This window comes from Sminthopsis crassicaudata, chromosome 4 (genome assembly GCF_048593235.1).
Source record: "Sminthopsis crassicaudata isolate SCR6 chromosome 4, ASM4859323v1, whole genome shotgun sequence".
Taxonomy (NCBI): domain Eukaryota; kingdom Metazoa; phylum Chordata; class Mammalia; order Dasyuromorphia; family Dasyuridae; genus Sminthopsis; species Sminthopsis crassicaudata.
In genome coordinates this window covers 116,473,185-116,482,496 of record NC_133620.1, presented here as the reverse complement: position 1 = coordinate 116,482,496, position 9,312 = coordinate 116,473,185, and the positions used below count along the sequence as shown (strand labels likewise).

Genomic DNA, 9,312 nt, shown 5'->3' with positions numbered 1-9,312 from the left:
CATTCTCTTTGTTTTGCCATTACTCTCTTTATCTCTTGTGAGATAGAGGATGGATTGAATTTAGAGACTATTATTATTATTATGCTTCTGTCAGGAAACAAATGGATTCCTACACATTGGTAATTTCTTTTCTTTTCTTTTTTCTTTTTTTTTTTTTAAAGAAATCAATACTTATCACATGCTATTGGTAAACCCATTGAGAGATATTTAACATAGAACATGTTTAACATGTGTGACATTTTAAAATTTGTTGGAAATAAATATTGTTATGACCTAGTGTGGCTGAAGAATGGACATTCTCAATTTATCACCTGAATGTAGTAAAATTGACTTAGAAAAGTAACTTTTGCATGTGAAGAATCATCCACATTGGTCTCATATACATTCAGATACATGATTTTTTAACCATTTGTTTAATTTAGTAACCCATCAACTTAGTTTTCTTCATCTAATTTCTTTCAAAGATTTATTTTCTTTCTTTATATCCTTACTGATCTCAGAAATCCTTTCAGTTTTAGTTTTTGTACTATTATGACCAGACTTAAAATACAAATCCTCTTTATTTTAACATAAACTTCTAATACACATATACTCACAAAGACACACACACACACACACACACACACGTGTGTGTGCACATATACACACACAATGATAATCTTATTTGAGATTGTATATTACATCATCTAATAAATTAAATTAACATATAGTTTACACAAATCAAGAAACTTGTGAAAATGCTAGTAAATCAAAGGTTATTATTCAAAAATATAATTTAATCTTTACATTATAGAAGCACTTGAAGACATGCTACATATATCTTCTGTATCATTACTTGAAATTTTTATGCTAGGAATGCTGACATGTCAGCTGTCATGACACTTATCTCCAAATTTAATAAGCCACTTCTGATTAAGCCACATATAAATGCTAAATACTTAAGTGCATGATCTAAATACAGTTTCTGAGTTAAAAAATACTGATATCTGAGTAAAGAATCAAAATTTGTTATCTTAATGCTATCAATGTGTTTCTTGAAAATAGTGGTCCAAAAATCCTTGCAAATGAACTTCATGATATCTAATTCATCCTTGAACCTTGCAGTGACCTTTGTAAAACTTTCTATTAATCTCTGTCCCACTTTAAAACTAAAGACTATTTTCTACCTCTCTGTGATTCATGGATTTGTAGATGCAGGTCATCATTTTGTTGTGGAGAAGCAAGAAGAGAGCCTCACTTGCTATTTCCTGCTTCTTCTTTCAAGTTCTGGGGTAGGTGGAGGTCAGGACCTAAGCCTGGGCTGTGACTCCACTGGGGCAATGCCCAGTCTAGTGAGTGGCCAGAGTATGGAGGATAGTCAAATTTGACTATCCTCCTAGCTTCAGGCACCCAGCTCATGCCCAGGCCTACACATTGGTAGTTTCCACTAGATAGAACAGTTTTGAAAGCATGGAGGTACAGAGAGATTGGTGATCTGTTTTATCTTTAAAATTTGTTACCTATATCTATATTATTGCTGAGATTACCCAAATTTGTATTTTAACCAAGTCACAAAGATTGACTTTCCTGGTTAGTTATTATTTTCTGGAAATAGCTTCTGCACAAGCCAAGTCTTTATTTACAAAGCAGGTTTGACACAAGGGGAAAATTTATTACCAAATAATAAAGGTGCTGATTGCACTAGGATTTGGGAAGCCCTTTTATTCCTGAAATCTTGGCTGGACAAAGCATCTAGGGACATGAAAACTCCTTCCCACCCTTCTTCCTACTCCCAAGTGCTTTCTCTATGAGAAGGGTGGAGGAGAATTTGGTCATTCTGTTGGAAGGTCTTATGCTCAGGCAAAAAATATGAATAGATGACCAAAAGGATGTTTTCCATATCTCATTTAGTAAGGCCTGGCTTTCTGCTATGTTTTATTCAATAGTGGCTGGTGAGTTTAATGGGTACCTCTCCTTAATTTCTTCTTATCTATTCTCTCCCCATTCCAAGATCTCTCCCTAGTAACATACCAATTATTTTTTAGTTCTGATTTTCAAACTTGTTTTTCAAGCGTGGGTAAAATGGGAAAATCATTCTCTTCTCCATTGTGCTATTTACTGTGTGTTATAGATGTGAGGTTAACTTTTTATCTATACAGATCTCTGCAGCTTGGATTATTGCTGCCATATTGGCTTATGAATAGTAATAGGATGTGGATGACTAGAAAAGGTCAGGAATGAAAATTTAGCTAAGCAAGAAGGATTAGACAGATGATGTAGAGTTAAGTAGGTTCTTAGAGCTTGGTTAATAATAAAAGAAGCAAGCAAGTATCATAGATTTAGTCAGTCATGCAGGCAGGAACCACAATCTGGGAGGAAGAAGACAACAACAGCACAAATAGGCAAGGATGACAAATCTTGACCATAGGGTAGACACTGAGATTTCTGTTCTGTACTATATTGCCTGTTAGATGTGGGTAAAGCTGAGACTTTGAGGATTGAGCATAGACCAAAAAGAATCATAATCTCAGAGCCTGAATGGATGGATTCACATAATTCTAGATCCAAAAGAAAACCAAGAAGCATCTGGTACTAAGCCATAGTAAAATAGGAATCCCATTTATAAAATCCCTGACAAAGCAGTATCCAGTCTCTAGATCCTAAAGATGTCTAGATATGGAAAACTCATTAGCTTCCAGGGCTGCCCATTCCATATTTGAACAATTTAATAATTAAGAATTATTTTTAAATATCAAAGTTTAGGTGACTCTAGCTCATTGCTTGGTTTTTTTTTTTTTTTCCAAAGTCCATGGTAACCCTCATCCCATAACTTCTTTTTAAAAATTAATTTTTTAAATCAACATGCATTCATTTCTCTTCTTTTGAATGCCCCCACCTGTCTCCCTTTAAAAAGAAAAAACAAAATCTTTGTAACCAATATGCACAGCCAAGCAAAACAATTCCCCATCTTGGCCAAAGCATAATTTCTTTTCTGCATGATTGTTTTTCAGTTACTTGAAGGCAACTATTATCTACTCAACATTTTTCCATCTTGTCTCCAAGGATATTGTGAGGACAATCAGAGGACAATAAGAATCTGGAAATGAATCGTATTCCTGACTATGGCAAGGAAAAAGACATAAGGATTGACTTTTTACTTGGACTTTGAGATTTCAAAGTTAGTAAAGATTTTGCTATTTTTAAAAAATTGTATTTTCTTTAAAGTTTTTAAATAATTCGTAGTAATTTAGTACTGAAGTCCAAAGACCTGAATTTTAGTTGTCATAGCCTAGGACTATGTGATCTTAGGCAAATTAACACATAGAGTACTGTACTGTGTACCCATGGGCAAATTAGGATTTCTGGATCTTGGTCTTCTCATCTGTTTTATTCCCAGACTTATATTTGATTGGTGTAAATAATTCCTCAAAAGAAACCCCCTCTATTAATTTAAATCCACAATTGTATTGGGATTTAAAGTCTTAGAAAATTGCTTGGGCAGTAAGAGGTTAGTTAAATGGTTTGCCAGACATTTTGTGTTAGATTCAGACAAACAAACTAGATAGTTCCAGTGAATAGAGTTCTAGAACTGCAGCCAGGAGAGACTCGAGTTCAAATTCAGTCTCAGATACTAGTTTTATGACCCTGGGAAAGCTACCTATCTGTCAGCCTCAGTTAACAATCGGTATTATTAGTTATTAATAACAATAGCCTAACTTAGGTTTTTCTGATTCTAAAAATGATCTCTTTATTCATTATCCAATGCTGATTAATTGTATTCAAACATTCTATAATCAGAGTGATTATATAAGGACATATGAAGATATTATATGAGGGATAACAGGGGTCAAAGCCCCAAGAAGAAGACATGAATGGTCAAATATAACAACTAAGCATAATTTTAAAACAAAGATTAGTAGATTAATCTGATATCATGATACAAAAAGCAACCACTCTTCACTTCCTCTTCCTATCTTTACTTCCCTTGGTGGAGACAAGGGCCCAATTCTCTCCTACAGTTATTAAAATATGCTTTTTGTTTAGCCATAGCTTATTCATATGATCCATTGTGTTTTGATGGAAGGAAGGGAGGATTCAGAGCATCCCTTTTATATGTCTGGACACTAAACTTATTAAGTTTTCAAATTTTAAAGGAGAAAATAAAATAAAGTCACACTGTAATAAGGAAGAAGACTTCCTCAGTTCAGACAGATGGTGAAGAAGGCTTCAGCTGTGGAGGGGAGGGATTCTTAAGTGATTCAGGAAATAGACAAGAGAGCCCCCAGGGGAGGTGGGTGGGGAACCTTGTGAGAAAGGAAGTGCTTTTCACATTAAAAAAAATTTATTTCAACACATAGCAGGGGTTTCCATGAAGTCTTCTTTGTAATTTGTTTCAGCTCACTTTCTGGCACCCAGTTAATTCTTCCTCCCCCTCTCCTGGGGCTGGAAAACATTACAGTTACTGAAATGCACAGGGAGTCTCTTTGGAGTCAGCCTTGAAATCCTCTCCTGGTAAAAGAGACAAATATGAAATGATTTTCTGGCCAACTTCTCAAAGATGATCATAGAACTGGAACGGGAGGGCCCTCAAAATCCATGTAACCCAACCCATTTATTTTACAGATGAAGAAACTAAGGCCTGAGCCAATTAAGTGATGTACCCAGATCACCTAGGGAGGAAGTCAGAGGTAAGATATGTAGGCTAGGTCCTTAGACTCTGTAGAACATATTTTGTGTTATATCGTGAAGTACATTTCAAAGATATCTAAATATTTCCTTCATTTCATGCTTGCTTTCTTATATTGGGAGTCAGAGATAGTAATGCTGGAAGAGATACCCCATTTATTATTGGAGCTATTGGATACAACTATTCCAGATATCACAGAACAATAGAAATGGCCTTGTTTTATAGAACATTATTAGAGTGGAAGGGACCTTAGATAGGGTATCAGGTCAGAAAGCATTTATTAAGCTCTTACTATTTACTAGGTATTGTGCTGATCAGTGGGAACACAAATACAAACAAATAAAAGGTTCCTGTTTTGAATGTGTTTACATTCTAATGGGGAAAGATAAATCCATAAAGGAGAACTGAAAATTGGGGGGGTGGGTAGAGAAAATACCTATGTAGGGGAATGATGGAAAATTCCAAGGAGTCAGAAGCAAAGTTCAGAGAAGAGTGGAGGTGTGAGGTTGGCTGGCCCAGGTACTTTTTTAAAAGGACCTTTCTGGGAGGAACTCAATTGGAGGAGAGAGCTAAAGAAGTAGAGGAATTTTCCAGAGGTGAGAAAGCTACTGGGGATCTCCTGAGAAATCTGAAGAGTGAGGAGCAGTTTCAAGAGAAGATTAGAGGAATGATAAGTTCATTGAGTTCAGAGTATGGTTGTGATGAGAGAAAGGAAAGGGGGAAACCTGTTTGTCAGTACAAAGATCCCATGAGATGCAGTGTCCCCTGTAAATGGCCCAAAAACCTAGATTGATAAATAAAAGGTTTATTGTAGAAATTTGTAATTAAAGTTCAGTTACAAAGACACCAGGGCCAGAGGTGGCTGCTGGGCGGGCAGGAACCCTTACATGGCCCAAAGGATACCATGTGTTGGCGGGGAGGGCTCCTGCAAAGAGAGAGCTCCAGCTTGTCTCTTTTATACCTAGAAGGAGATTGTGGGCAGTTCCAAGTTCTTGGCAGGCTTTTCAGATAGCTCAGATCCGGTGGGGGGGCTGGGGAAAGCTGAGCAGATAGTAGGGGCTGGGCCCGGATATTCAAAAGGGTGCTTTTTGACCAGGATTTGGTCAAAGGTCAAGCCATCAAGGTCAGCCATGGCGTTTGGGAAATCAGAAAGGAATTTTAAGGGGACCTCAACCCCCATCAGTTGGAAGAATGTATTAATCTGGAGTTGGAGACCTGAGTTTGAATTCTGTCTCTGCCACTTAAACTCTTGGATTTATTTCCTTCTCTGGCTTCTCTTCTTAAGTTTTCTCATCTTAAAAACTATAAGGGTTCGATTAGATGTTCTTTAAGATTCCTTCCATTTCTAAATATGTGATCCTGTGATCCTATTCTCAAAATCACACAGGGATAAGGAAGTGGTGATGGGCAGAAATGGTATTATAACCTAGATCTCCTTGATGAGGTGAAGTCTAACTTTTGGGGATCCTGGTATGGGAACCAAAAATATGATGAGGTTTAGGTTTTAGGGTTCCCTTTTGTAGGGAACCAAATGATCTAGATTTAGGGAATAGGTCTAGATTTAGGGAACCAAAATGAGATTAGAGTTTCTGGTAGTCAGGGAGTTAAATGATAAGGTCTAGTGGCAGGTTTGGGGTTTAGGGAACCAAATGGTACCATGCCCCCTTGGGATTTGGCACAAGGGTAAGGAGTTTCCCCTTCTGGTAGCATAGGGATTCTCTGTAAAGGAATTTACAAACTTGAAAAACTGGACTGATAAAAGAGGTTTATTATAGAGATTGGGAAGTAAGGTTAGAAATCCTGACAGAGAGACAGTCTCTTTAGGGGAATAGGTGAGGGTAAAGAGAGGGTAACATTAGAAAAGAATATTATTCCAGTGGCTAGAGGCTTCCTTGGCATAGTATGGCATGTTTGGAACCTCTGCTAAGAGAGGATTTTAGATTGGCTCTTTTATAAGAGGAGCTTTGGCTACAAGCTGAAGGGGGCTATTGGGTGGAGTCGTAGGTTGGCTTGTCTACTAACTGGGTTTCAGCTTGAGCTGGAATTTGAATAGAATTGAATGAGTTTCTTTAATTCAATAGGTTTGGAATTCTTTTTCTTAGGACTGAACCAACCCCACCTAGATAACAGAATAAAACTGTCTTGTTTCCCTTGGGAGGGGTCCCTTACTGAGGCAGAGTTGACAATTTTCTCCTTCAAGGAGTTTTAGAGTTTTAGGGTCCTGTCTTCATTCTGATTGCCAATCCTATGCTCTCCATTGACTTTATGATATAAATGGCATTGGAAACTCCAAGTAGCCAACTTAGAGCTTCTAAATCCTATTTGATACATTCCTATTGACAAAGTCTATTATTATTGTCTGCCTTACATGAATGTAAGAACTGAGCCCTATTTTTGTGTATTAAACTCCCAATCAAAACATACTATTTCATAAACTGAGTACTATTTGAAATTTCTTTTCAGGACTGATTCTGAAGACCTCAGAATAGACCAGAATGCTTAATGAATGGCTTGAAATAACCAAAAATAAATAAAAATGGGAGCAAGGTAGTGAAAGAGTGGATAATTAATTTAGTTTTCAGTTGGTCTTGAGTTCCCTACCTTTAATTCTCTAACTCCAGAGACATGTCTTATTTATTTTCATACCCTCCCCTTTGCCCTCAAATCCTATCTAGACTCAGTTACTTATTCCATTCCCCTAGGTCCAAACCTGGCCACTGGTAGTTATCAAGCTATAGACTATTAAGATCCTAAATTTGGGACCTGGAAAAGAGCTTAGAGTTGATTTAGCTCAATTCCTTCATCAGATAATGGGAATGATTTGCTCAATACCACATAGAACCTGTTCAGCATCTAGTCATTCTTTCTAATGATCCCGGTATGGTTTAGTGTCTAAATTTCAGTGATGAGGTTTCATGTTCTTGTCACTTAATCTTCTGCCCCAGCTCCACACATTCACTTCATATATATCTACATGTCCATTATCTGTACCTTCTGCAAGGTCTTTGAGTGGAAGTGTTTTATCAACACAGCATTTCTGAACAGATACTACAATATTTCTTGGCAGTGGTAAAAGTAGACATTCATTAATGTTAATTTTCTAGATCTGACTAGAAAGCTATGGAGTATAGTAGAAAGAACATTGAACCTTCAGGGTAGCTGAGTTTAAATTTAGGTTCCCCTGCTTTCTAGCTCTGTGGCCAAAGGCAAGTCACATGATCTTTCTGAAACTCAGTTTTTTCATCTATAAAATGAGGATAATAAAACATATACTACTTATCTCACAGGGTTGTTATGGGGAAAATGTTACAGAAACTTAAGTTATTATTTTTAATAAGTATACTATCTTTCAAAATGTTTCTAAATCATGGACACACATGCCATCAACCCATATAACCTTTCTTGATGCTCTACTGCAAATGTGGGCCACAAATCAAATTCACTTGGATTGAATCTTATACAATGTAGCGCCAATCTGGCCACAGGGCACACTATCAACATTGCATGCTGCCTCTTGTCATATTGATCTGCCTAGAAAATGCTGACTCCTACAGTGAGTGTGGGCTAAAAGAGCTCACCCATGTGGAAGACACAAGCCTAGTCTTTAACCACTTTTCCCTTTGCTAAGCCTTATTCTCTAAGAGGCCACGAGTACAGCATGTTAATTCAAACATTTCATAACCATGAAACCACTGAATATCTCAATATCCGAATATGCATTCTCATTTGCCTACCCTATGTTAACAGAGAAACATTTGGTTTTAAACAAGACTTTATTTGGGGGGGAAAGTATATAGAATTACATCTGAAAATGTAATTATTGAAAAGATAAACCATATGTCATTTTTGTGTTTACTTCCTGTTCACCATGACTGTTTTGAAAAGTTCATTTGGAGGTGTTTGGAATTTCTAATTCTTTTGTTACTAGGCTGGATAAGTTGAATATATCTTTACTCACCAGTCATGTGTGTTCTTGTTTTGATGTAGCTCCTGCCAAAGCATCTAGAAGTCCCAGTGGTATAATTTTACTACAAAAAAAAGAGCCGAAATTGTTGACTCAGAAATCCTGAGCCTGAATCTGCTCACCCACTTCCCCACCATGAAGAAGGTTTGTCATGAAAGAAGAACTATCATAAACATGCAGAGACAGTTCTTGGGATGTGGGTGAGGAATAAAAATGACTAGAGGAGAAACAGGGGCCTTATTATGATGAAAGTAACTCAAATGCTGCTTCCTCACTTCTGAGCAGGTGCAGTATAATATAGGGTTTTTTCACCCATCATTTCTGCTTTTCCCAGAAACCCTGGGGGTCTTCCCCTCCCAGATTTATTTTTTTTAGAATTTTTTTTTGGAGAGGATTCTTTGCTTCTATTGCTACTTAGCCGTAATCACTGAATGGGTGTGACTTCAGTCAAACTGAGACCTATTAAAGACCTCAGCTTAAAAATGTCAAGATCTTCCATTGCATCCTGGGCTATCTCCAGTCATGCTGATCTATATCTTGTCACTGGACTGAGTTGCTTCTGGAGGGGACAGTGAACCAAGTGACCTTGCACAGCCCTCCCTCACTTAAATCCAATCATTTGCATGCCATGGCATTAGCTCCCTGATGTCATGGTCCTCTTCAAGAATGAAGGACAAATGGC

The 9,312-nt window shown here is 37.2% G+C and overlaps 1 pseudogene; it reads right to left on the bottom strand.

Moving 5' to 3' along the window:
- Positions 1–787: 787 nt before the first annotated feature.
- The window catches only part of LOC141540646 (trafficking protein particle complex subunit 6B-like), a 42,091-nt pseudogene continuing 33,566 nt past the window's right edge, over positions 788–9,312 (bottom strand).